Below are 15,308 nucleotides of genomic sequence, written 5' to 3' on the forward strand. Positions count from 1 at the left end.
GTCTTTTCAAGATGGCGTGCCCCACCCTTCCGGTCGCCTCCACGGGTCTCAGCTCTGCAGGGACTGTGGATCGGGCTGTAAGAAGGCAGGCAAGCTTGATCTCGTCGATCTCTGTTGCTCGAGTTCAGGCAGGAACTGCAACAAAGCAGACGTTGAGGTGCTGGATGGTGCCTGTTTGCACAGGGTGGTCACTCCTTGACCACAAAGGAGATTCTTCAGTCTTCTACGTCGAGTAGGATGTCGAAGGGTCCAGAGTTTTGTTTCTTATGTTTCATCAGGATAATCTGAAGTGCATTGGCACTGCTCCCATTCTTATACCAATCTAGGGGGCTGGATTACCTGCTAGGTCCCCTCCTATGGGTGGGACCCAGGAAGTGGGTGGTTACACCCCTTTCCTTTGATCCAGGCCGCACTGGGACTGGGGCTGGTGTGCCCCAGAACCGGTTTGGCCAGATTATGCAAGGGGCAGCCTTGTGCGCCCCCAGCAGTGTCTGGTTTCTTTAAAACCTCCCTGCTACAATCCACTATCTCCTGTCTGGGGTGGTGTGACACCTCCCTGTGACAGGAAATCCTTTGTCCAGGCCTCCTTGGCTGAGTTTCGGTCAGCTGCAGGAGGTCAGACCTGTGTCTGTGGCAGAAGCATCCATTTTGTGGATCTGAGGCTCTTTTAAAAATCAACCGCATTTCAGTAAAGTAACATGTCTTCTCCTTCTAGAGGGGTGGAATGCTATCCCCGTCGCCAGGACTGGCGAGGGGATAGTATTCCAAATCGTATGACACCTTACACGACATGTTTTGATAAAGCCAAACCAAAGTTGCTATATAACCGCGAGGATTATAATGCACTTAATAGTTTATGGTATGGCATTATCCTGGAACAGCTTAGGGAGTTGTTCCCGGCAGCTGCAGACAGGCTCAGCTCATGCTAGAGCTCCATCTCACATTAAACCACGCACTCTGCCTCCAGGATTGATAAGGCCTTCCATAGGAGTGGCTCACAGGTTTATATGTGTCCAGATATAGGTTTAGATATAGGTATACTATATCTAAGCAATGGGTGATTACACCACCTTGCCCCAGCTGAGTGATCAGCCAGTTGTGTCAATTTTAGATAGACAGCCAGGGGTGGCAAAAGATATGCTGCAGCCCCTGGTCGGCCTTGGATGCACCTATGCCCTGGGCACCTATAGTGCTCTGTACAGGGGCTGATAAGGTGACCCAAGCCAATCTAGTTATGCACCTGGGGTACATGGAATCCATTTTACAGAGAGAGCAGATGGTCTGGGGCCCTGATTAGCAGGGAACCAGGCCAACTAAGTCGGAAACCAGCTAAACACAAGGCAAAAAATCTGGGGTAACCATAGTCAGGTAGCCACCTTCCTACATAACCCCCCCCCCCCCCCAAACGAAAGGAGATAAGGCTGTCCTTGGCCAGGTAAGCCTATATTGCCTGAGTGGCCATATAAGGAAGTACCTGCACTAGCTTGGGTATCCCCTGTCTCATGGTCCACTAAGCAGCCCCTCACCCTTGGGGTATTAGAGGGTCTCCACCATAGGGAATCACTACCTTGGGTGTGTTTATGCAAAGTTAAAGGCTGGTTTGGATATGGAGTATTGAAGTGAGGCTCCACTAATTTAGGGCTCAGCTTCCTCCAATTATCTTCCACCATGTGTGCCTTTCTTTCTTCAACTGAGTTGCACTGTGCTCTCAGGGTCAACCTCTGGCTACCTAAAGCTGGAGGCTGAGTCCCTCTGTTTGGCTTGCTGGAGGGACAGTTCAGGTTTGGGCCCTTTGCTTCCCAGGTTTGGCTGTGCCCAACAGAATCCATCTGTGGGAGGTCCCTAACTATTTTTAAGGGGGCTCCCTCAGGAGTGTTTAAAGTTTTCACCTCACTAGGGCTACTAGTTTTGGTGCCCCTAATCTCTTGTTGGGGTGCTTTATTTGACAGGGGGCCCTCTAGGTCTCACTGTCCTTCTTGTCCTCTGAAGCCCTGGACTGACTAAGGCAAGGGAGATAGGGGCAGGTTACCTGCTCCAGACTTGGTCCCACCTGAGAAGGGTCCACTGACATCAGAGGCTCTGTCAGGCTAGGCCCAACCACCTCTGGGGCAGTTCCTTCATCAGGGGTAAGATCAGTTCCCTGAGGAGGCTGATCCATTCCTAAAGTCTGGTGAGGGGGAGATTTCTCATCCTCCTCTGTGCTCTCAGTTTGTGTGGAGTTATCCATCATTTCAGGCTTCACAACACACATATCAGTTTGAGTTTGGGCTGTGGCCATCACAGCCCCACCAACCTTTTCAGGAGGAGACTCCGTTTGGGTTTCTGCTGTTATCATAACAGCTTTGCTATTCTGTTCAGGAAGAGCTTCTGCTAAAGATGGGGCAGAGAGTTGCTCAGCTCTACCAACCTTTTCAGGAAGGACATCTTGAATTGGGGCTGTAGCCATTACAGCCCCACTAACCTTTCCATTGGAATTTACCATTCTAGAATGAGTTTCCTGCTCAACCTCAGCCCAGGCTGAGATTTCTAAATCATTACCAAGTAGGCAGTCTACAGGTAAGTTTGGTGACACTGCCACTCTCTTTGGGCCAGTGACACCTCCCCAGCTGAGACTTACTACTGCCATGGGATGATTTGTTTGGATGCCATCAATGTTTGTTACCTGGTATGTGGCACCAGGTAAAAGTTGCTTAGAGGGGACTATACAGTCAGCCACCATGGTGATGCTAGCCCCTGTGTCTCTAAAAGCTTCAACTTTCAAACCATTGATGATGGGTTCTTGTCTATATTTGCTCAAGGTATTTGGGCAATCAGAGAAGTTGGCAAACCCCATGCCAGTCTCATAAACAAGATCATTTGGGGATGGGGACCTGGATAGGCCAGGGTCCACCTGGGCTCCAAAAGTAAACCCACCCAGATTCCTGAGTGTGCTCCCACTTCCTGGGGGATTACTGTTGACAGTAACAGGAGGTGCTGGAGCTGGCTTTGGAGGTATGTTTTCTTTATTGCCATTCTTTGGACAACAGCTGTCTGTTTTCCAATGCCCAACCTGTTTACAGACATGGCAATAGGGCTTTTTCTCAGTTGAGGAAGTGTCTTGGGACCCACCCCCATTCTTGGAGTTTTGGGGCCCTGGGGGAGTCTTTTCTTTACTTTTATCCCCACCCTTATCTTGATGCTTGGTAGACTCCTTCTTCTGGTTACTGTCCTGATTCTTAGGCCTAATCCTGGTTCTGACCCATTTATCTGCCCTCTTTCCCAATTCTTGGGGAGAGGTCAAATCTGAGTCCACCAGGTGCTGGTGTAAGAGCTGGTTCTGACAATTACTTAGGATCTGCTCCCTCATAATCAAATAATACAATCCTGTGAAGTCATGTACTTTGCTGCCATGTAACCAACCCTCCAGAGCCTTAGTAGCACAATCTACAAAATCAGTCCAGTCCTGAGTCTGTGTCTTCTGGGTGTCTCTGAACCTTAACCTGTATTGTTCAGTGGTTAAGCCAAACCCATCTATCAGAACACTCTTCAGGACTTTGTAATTGTTTGCATCCTCATGTCTGACAGTGAGGTGCTTATCTCTCCCTTTCTCAGAAAAGGAGTACCATAAGATTGCAGCCCACTGTTCTTCAGGAACCTGCTGTACCATGCAGGCTCTCTCCAGAGCAGTCATCCATTTGTGGATGTCATCCCCTTCCCTGTCGGGGGGCACAATCTTTGTCAGGTTTCTACTATCATAGGACCTGGGTTTATCTCTAGGAATATTGCTGCCACCAGTGGCATCTAAGCCACACATTTTCTGTTCTATTGCTAAAGCAAGTCTAGCTTGAGCCAGGGCTACCTCCTCCCTCTCTATCTGGAGTTTGACAGCCCTCATCCTGGCCTCATGCTCTTTCTTCTGAGAGGGAGTCATTCCTCTCTGAGATTCTCTTGAGGCACTAGAATTATGAGAGTCCCCTGATGGAGATCTCACCCTTCTGTTGCCTGGGAGAATGATTTTATGGGATCTGGGGAGGTGCTGGCCCCCTCCATTCCCAAATAGGTCTAAGTTGGCCTGGATACGCCTGGTAACTACAACCTGGTTACCCCTCTGATCCTGATCTTCAGGATCCTCTACATCTGAGTCCTCCTCTTCTTCTTCCTCCTCTTCTTCTTCCTCCTCTGGGGGGGATCTCATTCACTGGGGGGGTTCACTCCATCTCCTAATTCTAAGGAAGCTGCACTCACCTTATCTAAGTCATCCTTTTCCAGAATGGCTATCAGGGTGGGACTGGTGGGACTTCTGCCCCTTTTTAGCCCCCTTGCAATGCACAAGGCACACAAGTCTTTGTGGCTACGTTTGTCATAGCTGGAAGTTGCCTTGGTAAGGTCAACTGTCACAGGGGTAGAGCCTGAAGCTTTTCCTGTGTCAGACATGACTGCTAGTGAGGTGCAAGTGATGCACTTACCTACACTAAGTGTTTTCCTACTGTACCTTGCTAGTGAGTTATAGTCAGGGTGTGCTACTCCCTTTAATCTACAACTTCTAAGTTCAGTAGAACCTAAATATGCTAAGCTTTTGATTTATATGTACCTAAGGTACTTGATGTGATCTTTCAATTTGATAAAAAGATTGCAATGGTAAAACAACAGCAAGCTCAAATCAGCACCGCTGTGCACCAATGTGAGAAGTTGGCCTGGTATATGATGTTTCCAATTCTGGAACCACCTTGTATCAGTCCAAACAATCCCTTATTGTGTCTGGTTGTAAGTCAACCTTGTAGACAAGCTATCTTAATGGTAGCATAGACTAAGCAGCCTTAAAGGCTAAACTCAAGAGGTCGTGTTAAGCGAGCTGTTTTACCAATCACAGTCCTGTAATATCAAATGAAAGGACACCACACAAGTATATATTATAAAAATATATGTATTTATTACTAAAAATAATCCTCAGTATTCTTTATGAACAAAGGGGCACAAGCGTTAAATCAAAAGCACAGTATAACATACAAAGTTGCACAATTATGGATGAGGGTGGGTGGCCACTCAGACCATATACTAAAAAAGTGGTATAAGAGATACCAATCGAACAGTGGTTAGGCCTAGGGCCTAGGGAATCGCTGGGAGCAGTCGGGACACGCAATGCTGAAGTCGGGGAAAGCCCGCGGGATTCGGGTGCAGTGCTTAAAGCACACGCATGCACCAATGTTAAGTCAATGGTGCGTAAAAGTTACACAAACAGAGTTTTAGGATACTTCCGATGAACCTAGAAGGACAAAACTTTAGACACAGACCCTAGAGGTGTGTACCAGTGTGGAAACACCGGCGTTGCAATGTTACCTCACCCACAGGAAGCGGGTGCATAGGGTCGAAGTGGCGTCGGGTTTCGTCACGCAGGTTCTGGGTGCTTGAAGCTGAAGATGCTGCAGGCGATGTGAAGGAGAAGTGTCCGGTGTGATCCAAAGGTGGATCCGAATAGAAAAGTACCTGAAAGCAGAGGGGACAGAGTCTGGGTCACTCAGCAGTGACCAGGGTGGAACCCGGACGGCACCAGGCAATGTTGGGCGCAATCAGGTGGTTGTCGAGTAGCTTCTCTCCGCTGCCACGTGGGATCTGGGGCAACTGCGACGTCCAGGAGCGGGTCACGAGCTGTCCCACAAAGGATCTCACCGTCGGCGCTGTCGGCTTCAAGATTGGAGCAAACAACACTTGGCAAGAGCAATCCACGCGGAACTGGAAGATTGCTTCTCACTCGAGCCAGGAGTATCAGAGTGGGGCTCCTTTTCAGGGGAGCGGGTGCAAGTCTGGAGCAACCAGAATCACAAGTCGTATTTAGGTTTTTGCTGGCACATAGGCCACAAGCCAGCTGGCAAGTGACCAGGCCAACGCGTTGAGCCAAAGAAAGCAGAAGGGCCCAACGCAGCACTCGTCGAGTGTAGAGGGGTGAGCTTCGGTGCAGAAGTGGCTCAGGGCTGGGGCTTCTCAAACCCCGGTGTACAGCTTCGAGGGTCACTCATGGGCTGCACGGTCAGCGTCTCGTGGTCTTTTCAAGATGGCATGCCCCACCCTTCCGGTCGCCTCCACGGGTCTCAGCTCTGCAGGGACTGTGTAATCGGGCTGTAAGAAGGCAGGCAAGCTTGATCTTGTCGATCTCTGTCGCTCGAGTTCCAGCGGGAACTGCAACAAAGCAGACGTCGAGGTGCTGGATGGTGCCTGTTTGCACAGGGTGGTCACTCCTTGACCACAAGGGAGATTCTTCAGTCTTCTACGTCGAGTAGGATGTCGAAGGGTCCAGCGGTTTGTTTCTTATGTTTCATCAGGATAATCTGAAGTGCATTGGCACTGATCCCATTCTTATACCAATCTAGGGGGCTGGATTACCTGCTAGGTCCCCTCCTATGGGTGGGACCCAGGAAGGGGGTGGTTACACCCCTTTCCTTTGATCCAGGCCGCGCTGGGACGGGGGCTGGTGTGCCCCAGAACCGGTTTGGCCGGATTATGCAAGGGGCAGCCTTGTGCGCCCCCAGCAGTGTCTGGTTTCTTTAAAACCTCCCTGCTACAATCCACTATCTCCTGTCTGGGGTGGTGTGACACCTCCCTTTGACAGGAAATCCTTTGTCCAGGCCTCCTTGGCTGAGTTTTGGTCAGCTGCAGGAGGTCAGACCTGTGTCTGTGGCAGAAGCATCCATTTTGTGGATCTGAGGCTCTTTTAAAAATCAACCGCATTTCAGTAAAGTAACATGTCTTCTCCCTCTAGAGGGGTGTAATGCTATCCCCGGCGCCAGGACTGGTGATGGGATAGTATTCCAAATCGTATGACACCTTACACGACATGTTTTGATAAAGCCAAACCAAAGTTGCTATATAACCGCGAGGATTATAATGCACTTAATAGTATATGGTATGGCATTATCCTGGAACAGCTTAGGGAGTTGTTCCCGGCAGCTGCAGACAGGCTCAGCTCATGCTGGAGCTCCATCTCACATTAAACCACGCACTCTGCCTCCAGGATTGATAAGGCCTTCCATAGGAGTGGCTCACAGGTTTATATGTGTCCAGATATAGGTTTATATATAGGTATACTATATCTAAGCAAGGGGTGATTACACCACCTTGCCCCAGCTGAGTGATCAGCCAGTTGTGTCAATTTTAGATATCCAGCCAGGGGTGGCAAAAGATATGCTGCAGCCCCTGGTAGGCCTTGGATGCACCTATGCCCTGGGCACCTATAGTGCTCTGTACAGGGGCTGATAAGGTGACCCAAGCCAATCTAGTTATGCACCTAGGGTACATGGAATCCATTTTACAGAGAGAGCAGATGGTCTGGGGCCCTGATTAGCAGGGAACCAGGTCAACTAAGTCGAAAACCAGCTAAACACAAGGCAAAAAATCTGGCGTAACCATAGTCAGGTAGCCGCCTTCCTACAATGACATAGATAGCCACCTTGACACACAACTTCCCCGCTTCCCCGCTTACATCCTGCTAGGATTACCCAACGCCCTGATGTATCCCCTAAAGTCCAGTAGGGGTCGTCTCATTGCCATAGCTCTAGGGGCAGCGACGCAGAATATTCTAGCGCACTGGAGGAAACCGCAGGTCCCCCCGCTCACAGGGTGGCTGCATAGGTTATGGATGGTTCTCGGTATGGAGAAACTGCCACTGGTGCAGGAGGGGAGGGGTGAGGAATTCCCAGACCTATGGTGCCCCTTCTTAACACTACTCACCACGGAATTTCACGAACTGAGCTGCCCTAGATACTTGCGCCTCTTCAGGCTGGCAGACACGCCAATACCGGACCAGACAGCGCCCAAGCGTAGACTGAAACCCGCACACTGAGGGCTAACACGTCTGATTTTCCTTCTAGTTGTACGGCACATACTTTCTTGGATAGTGGACAAAGGGGAGAGGGAGGGGGAGGGCGAGGTTGTTCCGTTGCGGGGTGTTACAGGAGGCCCCTGTAAATGTTTGGCTAAGTCTTACACATGAATTACATATTTGTGTTGCACTTAATTGCACTGCGTGACTGACCGCTCGCGGTCTCTGTATCTTGTTTCTCCTGAAAACTCAATAAAAGATTTAAACCATAAAATACTGAAAAGACGGTGCATTTCCACACCTACAGCGCCACTTTAAGGGTCTTAAGGCAGATTTGCAATTTGGATACACAGAAGCTTATGCTTGTTTAAATCTGCTGAGTGAAGGTAACCATGGTTATGGAATGAGGCTATGTCATCTAGTTCATACTTTGGTTTTCTTTCGAGGCAGCTATCATTTTGTCTGGCTGTTGCTCCGCTGCTTTTATATGTCAGTCTGGTTACGTCCTTCTGGGTCTCTTGATTTCTGGCCGTGCACCGGCGCTGAAATGTTGCTCATGCACTTTCGTTGTTGTTGTTGGATTACTTTATTCAATATATTACATATCATAAAAGTACATACATTCTAGAAATAAAAACACGCATAAAATAGTGTGTCCAATTCACAAATATAGGGACAATAAAAGACGTTAAAAAAATCTATATACAATTTTCTTTTTTTAAACCCTGATAACAGGAAATAAAATGCAAGATAATGATGTACATATGGACTTTCTATACAGGTAAATTCACAGCTTTGTTTGAGTTTATCGACCTAGTACGTATTAGCCAAGCACTTGATAAGTATTTTGCAACCCCACATACAATAAGCAGAGATGTTGTGTCTGAAGAGAGGATGCGTAGGGCGACCCTATAGTCACTAACTCCCAACTCCTTGCATACTGATTTTAACCATCGTGATCTAGCTCTTTGATATGCTTTGCAGGCAAACAGGAAATGGGGTAAGGATTCAGACACACATGGGCAGTTTGGGCAGGTAGAATGTAGAGCTTGCGTTCCTTTCCAGCCCTCCATGAACTTATTAGGAGGAAGTGTCCCATACCTCATTTTCAAAAAAAGAGATCTATCTTTTGGAACTTGAATAAAATCCAGGAATGGTTCAAGCTTCCTCGTGGGCTTGCGTTCCAGAAACTTGGTAGTTAGGGCTCCCCACTTTAGACTCTTCAGTTCCTCAGCATGAACACACTCCCTTGGGGGGAGGAGACTGAGAGATCCAAAATTCAGCCAACCCCAAATTCATAGCCAGCTGCCTCCATTCATTAAGCCTCTGTATCTTGTTAGCACTGTTCAAGGAGATCAGTTCGTCCTTCGCCAAGGCATATTTTGCCAGTTCTGGTGTCCTTCTCAGGCACACCCAAAACAGCAATGGGCGGAGGCGAACTATATCCGAGACCAAGCGTTTGCCAATATTTAGGAAGAGGGGCTTCAATGGAGTCGAGGTAGGGAGGGAAACTAAGTCCCTCAAAAACTTGTTCTCGGCTCTAACCAAATCAACTATATTCTCACTGCCCCATAGTTCAGAGCCGTAAATTGCAGAGGCCAGTACCTTTCCTTTGTAAACAGCTAGTGCCGGGGCTATGGGCTTACTGACAGACATTCGCTGGTTCCTCAGAATTACTCCAGATACTCTTTTGAGGTTTAGGAGCATTTTGGCGACATGCACATTCGGCATAGCTGCAGTTTTTTTTCCTTTGTCGCCTCCTTTGAAACAACAGCTGTCACCGCAGCAGTGATGAGAAATCCCCGCCTGTGGTTGGCTAGGGTGGGGGGCGGCCGCATGAAGTGAAGGCAGAGAGAGAGGAGTTACAGTGTCACTGGTCCGCGCACAGGGAGCTGGTGTTGGCGGATATCTATGGCCTGTTAGCTGCTGTGAGGCATACTGTGGGTGGGGTGGCACCATGCCACCAGAGCTCAGCTGCTACCGACAACGACGCAGTTCCTCTTCGTCCCACCTTCAACCTCCACCCTTGGTTCTCTTTTTGGTACTTATCATTCTCTAATCTGCCTGTCTCCGCCCTGGCTTCTGTCTCATTGTCACCTGTCCCACAATTCTCTCTGCTGCCCAACCTCTTCTGGTGTGTTAATAATAACAACAGGAACAATAATATGTTTTTGTATAGCCCTTCATATACCACGCCTCGTTTATAAGGACTGGAAATAGCAAGTGATATTATGCAATCATATAAACTCCAAATGCACGTGGATGTGGGCAGTGAGCATTTAATTAACTTCCGGGGTGATGCATGGCTACATTGTTCCAGGCCCTCCGTGCCCCATCATCACAGCTATTCCAAGATATCAGCATACTCTTTCTTTCACATAAAGAAAACTCTGACATTCTAAAAGTATTACTTCTTGTACGTGTGCAAATTTCTGAATATTAACACACATATATTATATACAGTATTTTATATCAGAGAGACGCCCCTGGGGCCAAATTCTGAAACATTTTCAGCCCCACAGGAGTACAGGGGCCGCATTGACTCCCGCAAGACTCCAGCCGGATGGGAAAAACATTATAAAACAAGAATTTGCAATGCAATAGGTCACACATTTACGACGAGTTTGAACTACTGGTATTGTAAATGACAAGGCATTTTATTTATGTGTTGACTTGAAAAAAATAAATAAAAGGCATTGTCATTTTACAATGCTCATAGCTGAAACTCTCGGAAATACAAGACCTCTTGCATTGCAAATGCTTTATTAATCTGCTTGACCCACACAAAGCGCCACAATTTGGAGGGAGAAGTCAGCAAGGAGACACCAGAGCCCTCCTTTGCACTGTAACAAAGTGCCTAGTTCTGGAGCAAGTACGGGGGGGAAGAGACCGAACTATAGAGAGTGGGGCAAACCTACAAATGGAATGGAGCATGGTTTTCCGTCTTGTCCTCAAAGTTAATTTCTTGATGTCGCTCGCTGTCACCAACTATTATTCAGAATCTCTATATTCCTTTGAAGGACATGTCGATTCCTATCCTCTCGTGTCTCTTGATCCTTCACTTTTTATCTAATTTCTCCCTCAGGCCTTCATACTACTAATATCTTCGAATCTCTTCCTTTCTATTTCTCATATCTGTCTTCTTAACACGTTTCTCATTATATCTCATCTCTATATGTATCCCTCTCTCATGTTTACCCTTGTGCCTTCATTTCCTACTACTCTCTCTTTCTGTCTAATTGTTTGGCTATCCCTCAGTACATCAGCTCTAGTGTAACTTCCGGGCTTTTAATCAGATACATTTTGCTCATAGTCACACGCATTTCCACTTTATTCATCTATTAATGTACTGATGCTCATGGACTGTATGGAGCACACATGCATGTTTAGCTGATGTCTCGCATATTCATTTATATAACCCAATCCTCTGAGGCTTTATCCAACCATATGACCATCTGCAACATCTGCATTATGAGACAGAAGGGATCGCAAAATCACATTCTTTTATATGGTGAAATACAGCATTATATCTTATAAACAAATCTATCTCTTGTAAGAGGCTTCTCTTACTGGCTTCTCACATACCCCTTTTTTCTCAATTCCTATCAATTTAGCCACAGAGCTTTGTTCTCCTCTTTCATTTTCAGTTTTATCACTCATTTCTCTCAAGTACTCTCCATGCCTGTTTCTCCATTTCTCATCTATATTTTTTAACTTTTGACTCTCCTCCGTTCAAAGCATCAGATTATCTTAGTCTATTTTTATTGCTCCTCTTTCCGTTCTGACTCCTTTTTCCTTTCTTTTTTCTTCCCTCACTCCATCATTCTCTTACTTCTCTTACTTCTTGCTCACATCCCTCAGTTCTGTTTGTCACTCAATTTTTTTATGCTCTTTACTTATTACTCACTGTTTCTTTTCTTAGTTCACTCTGTTTCAGTGCCCCTATTCATTATTGCAGGTTCTGTCCCACACTGCCTTTGTGCTTCCACTCTCTGGGCCCGATTCACAAAATGAACTTAAGACTCAATCCTAAACTTACTACTATTTTGGTATTCACATAATGCACTTACTACTTTTGGCATTCACAGAATGAACTTACTACTTTTAGTATTCACAGAAGTAAGGATTTTGTCTTAAGTTTGTCTTAAGACAGACTTAAGACAGACTTAACTCCCCCTACTTTTCTTCACCCTCTTTTTTTCACTTCTGGCCTAACACCGCCTGTCTTTCTCAGTATTACTCCATTTGATGCAGTGCCACTACACAAATACACAAATTTAACATTACTGTTAACCCGAAACACAGATTATCACTCTTTTAGAAAAAGTGGCTCGGAATTTCTCCCTAAGGAAATAGCAGTCCTGGTGGGATCGGTATTCCCTAGTACAGACATTGTAAGGTATCGGCAAAGTGGAAAATTGCCCGAACCTCATTTTTAGCAGCCCGTTCATTAGCGTTGCTCACAACCTGCTGCCTGAGCCTGGCATAGCATGCTCCCATTCTTGACAAAAAACCTTAAATGTTTAGTGAAACAGAGTATTTAAAATGCTATTTCTCTTTAAGGAGAGTGTAAGGAATGATGAGTAGATTTCCAAAAATATAACCTTTGCAGTGAAGGTTGTTATATATAATGCTGGCTGCTGGTACATGCACACACACTATTAAAAATTAACAGATAGAACAGATTTGAATGCCAGACTATAAAATACAAAAATATTGTCTGAGGCAAGTATACTGTCCTCAGTATTGCTCTATGGGCGTACTTTTTTATTATTGACTCCAGCAACAGGAGATTCACATCAAAGGATATTCCGAAAATTAAATTCTAGTACCATACAATTGAGCACAAGTTAGTGGACGATGTATTTGAATATGCAAGGCTTGTTTACTATTGCTCAAAGACTCTATGTTTATTGTGCTAACATTATGAAAGGGACAGTTACTCACATCACAAGAGGCTCCTAAACACGAATTGTTCTGCAGGAAGCACTATCATCACTTTACACATTCATGCAGTTATCATTCCTTTACTTGCTCCTTCATTCAATAATCCTCTTTCTGCAAGGAGATTCAGAAAAGCACAGTGTTTGAAGCTCAGTTTTTCTGAAGGCCTATAGGAATGAATGGGGAGTCATTCCTTATTTGCAATTAGCAATTAGCGAATCGCAAATAAGGAAGCAATTTCAAGGGTGCCAGGGTGTCCAAAGGACACCCTGTTGTACCCCTGAAATGGCAGTGTACACTGGTGTTGCGCACACACATGTCCCAAGGACATGTGTGTGTGTAACATGAAACTTAGAAAAATGCACTTAAGTGAATTTATCTAAGTTTTTGCTATTTACCACGTAGTTAGACTTCGCGGTAAACAGCGGCTCCAGATTACGAATTCGCAATTTTAAAATGGTTCATTAATTGCATTTAAGGAATCTCAAATTGAGATTCCTTAAATGCAATTAATCGCAATTTTGCGATTTCTAGAATTGCGTTTTTTGCATTTGGGATGATGAGTCCTAAATGCAAAAATAGCGCTTGCAAAGGGCCAGATTCTCAGAAATAGTTTGATGAATCTGGCTGATGGTCTACAGGCCTGCGCGGGCAGGCATAAGGGTGCTGTTGTCTCCATGCCACATCTACAGAAGGACACCACCAGCTAACAATGTGTTAACAGAAGTCTGCAGGCCAGAAACTGCAGGGGCATGTGGAAGGTAGCTGGCAGAGGGCAGGCACTTCTGGTTCATAGTGATCAGGACACTGGCAAACCTGTTCTCACACTGGGGACCAATGGGTCCTGCTACCTCATCCGGGATACTGCAGTTACTTCAAACTGAGCAACACCCCCACAGGTGTCATAACATACTCCCACATAGCATTTTAAGAACTCTCCCAGGCCAAGTTTTAATAAAATCAGCTTTCAAAGAACCCTGTGGTCCGCAACGCAATTGCTTCTCATTTGAACCCACGCCTCCACCCCTCCCCTACACAAATTAGTGACAATGGTGTTCAACCGAGCCTCCAGTCAGTGACCTCTTCCGAAACTAGACATACTTGTGCCTCAAGCCAGGGTGTTTTCCTCAAGCTGGACATGCTTTTGCATTCATTCTCTGTAGCAAGGAGTATGGGGCCTGTGGTGCTCTTTGCTTGCGTGTGACTAAGGTGCTTGAGGGACAGAAGACAACTTAAAATGGGACATAGTTAATTAGCAGTAAAAGGGGCACTCAGGAACCAAGGCACTTTTGGAAGTTAAGGCGACGCAGTGTGCGCCACAGGACACCTGCACCCCTCGACCAGTTCACAATGATTGGCTCTGCTTGCCAGACACAAAGAGGACTTAATTTATTTTTTGCCAACTGATCAGTTCAGCAGAGTTCAAGAGTAGCTGGCATTTGGTCACTGGTAGTGTTTGAAAATTGCTGCCTGGTGTATCTTATACGTACTCCCTGCCGCCAGCACTGGAGGCTGCCTTCGATTTGGGGTACTTGCGGCCTGTGGACCCAGATTTCCTTGGGCAAGAGCAAGCGAGCAGAGCACCGCCGAGGACCACCAGCAAAGACCCTGCCCAGCCAATGAAGATTGCAGATCCAAACTCATACTTGGTGTTGACCGGGGTGAAGAGGTTGTAGAAGTCCTGTACAATCTTATTGCCGTACCATGAACACACAACCAGACCTCCCAGCAGGAAGGTGATGCCCCCGGTCATGGCGATGCATGCCTTCTTCACCTTGTCGTCTCCACCACACTTGGTACATTTCATGCCTATGGTGGAGATGCCGATGCCCACAGCGGACACCACAATGGAAACCACCATCAGCGCTCGCGTGGCCTGTAGAGAACCGGACTGCACCAGGATGCTGTCGTACACCTTGCACTGCATCTGGCCCGTGCTCTGGTCATCGCAGCTCATCCACAGACCCTGGTAGATGGTGATGGCCGTGATGATGCTGTCCCCGGCGTAGGAGCTCATCTGCCACTGGGGCAGGATGGTGGGCACGATCAGCCCGATCCAGCCCAGCAACGCCAGCATGAAGCTCTGCATCTGCAGTCCCGAGTTCGCCATGATTGATCCTGCCCTCTGCGGCGCTCCTCTCCCGCTCTGGCCTCTCTTCCCCTGCTCGGATCCGCCGCCCTCTTCTGCTCCGAGCCCCTGTCCGACCGACGCCTCCTCCCTTTCTCCTCAGAGTCTGGATTCATATTAATTGCAGCCCGTGTGTGCTGCAATTAACATTGAATACTAACTCAATGGCCCACAATCAGCCCCGCAGCTGTGCACAATTAAGAAAAGAAAAGCACAGTGTGAAACACGGCGTGTGCTAAAGCAGACATCGTGTTTGAAACTCAGTTTTTCTTTTCTTAACAGTGCACAGCTGCGGGGCTGATTGTGGGCCATTGAGTTAGTATTTATATTAATTGCAGCGCACACGGTCTGCAATTAATATGAATACTAACTCAATGGCCCACAATCAGCCCCGCAGTTTTGCACGTGAACGCATGCCCTCGATAAACCCACTTATCTGCCTCT

General features: G+C 47.0%; 1 pseudogene; it reads right to left on the reverse strand.

Moving 5' to 3' along the window:
- Positions 1-14,216: 14,216 nt before the first annotated feature.
- LOC144807890 (claudin-7 pseudogene) lies at positions 14,217-14,846 on the reverse strand (annotated as a pseudogene).
- Between the last annotated feature and the right edge of the window lie 462 nt (positions 14,847-15,308).

Source organism: Lissotriton helveticus, chromosome 1_2 (assembly GCF_964261635.1).
Source record: "Lissotriton helveticus chromosome 1_2, aLisHel1.1, whole genome shotgun sequence".
Lineage (NCBI taxonomy): Eukaryota > Metazoa > Chordata > Amphibia > Caudata > Salamandridae > Lissotriton > Lissotriton helveticus.